Here is an 807-nt window from a genome sequence, read left to right as displayed (position 1 = left end):
TCTCTCTCTCTCTCTTCTCTGCTCTTCTCTCTCTCTCTCTCTCTCTCTCTCTCTCTCTCTATATATATATATAAATATATAATATAGTATATGTGTGTGTGTGTGGGGTGGTGTGTGTGTGTGTGTGTGTGTGTGTGTGTGTGTGTGTGTGTGTGTTGTGTGTGTGTGTGTGTGTGTGTGTGTGTGTGTAGTCGTATGTGTGTATAGCTGTGTGTTTGTATGTGTAGTGTGTTGTGATGTGTTGTGTGTTTGTGTGTGGTGGTTGTGTGGTGTGTGGTGGTGTGTGTTTGTGTGTGTGTGTGTTGTTGTGTGTGTGTGTGGTGTGTGTGTTTGTATGGTTGTGTGTGTGTGTGTGTGTGTGTTTTGTATGTGTGATGTGGTGTGTGTGTGTGTGTGCTGTGTGTTGTATGTGTGTTGTGTGTGTGTGTGTGTGTGTGTGTGTGTGTGTGTGGTTTGTATGTGTGTATGTGTGTTGTCGTGTGTGTGTGTGTGTGTGTGTGCTGTGTGTGTGTGTGTTGTGCTGTGTGTGTGTGTGTGTGTGTGTGTGTGTGTGTGTATGTGTGTGCGCGCGGCGTCCGCGGCGCGTGTGTGTGTGTGTGTGTGTGTGTGTGTGTGTCTACGCGCGTGTGTGTGTTAGTGTGTGTGCTGTGTGTGTGTGTGTGTGTGTGTGTGTGTGTGTCATGTGTGTGTGCGTGTGTGTGTGTGTGTGTGTGTGCGTACGTGTGTCCTACAAACGCACTCTCACAACTTCACAAGCTTGTGCACATTTCTCATTCTTTTTCCCTGTGCGCGCGCTTTCTGATGGCC

This window comes from Priapulus caudatus, unplaced genomic scaffold, assembly GCF_000485595.1.
Source record: "Priapulus caudatus unplaced genomic scaffold, Priapulus_caudatus-5.0.1 Scaffold17, whole genome shotgun sequence".
Lineage (NCBI taxonomy): Eukaryota > Metazoa > Priapulida > Priapulimorpha > Priapulimorphida > Priapulidae > Priapulus > Priapulus caudatus.
This window is presented reverse-complemented; position numbering follows the sequence as displayed.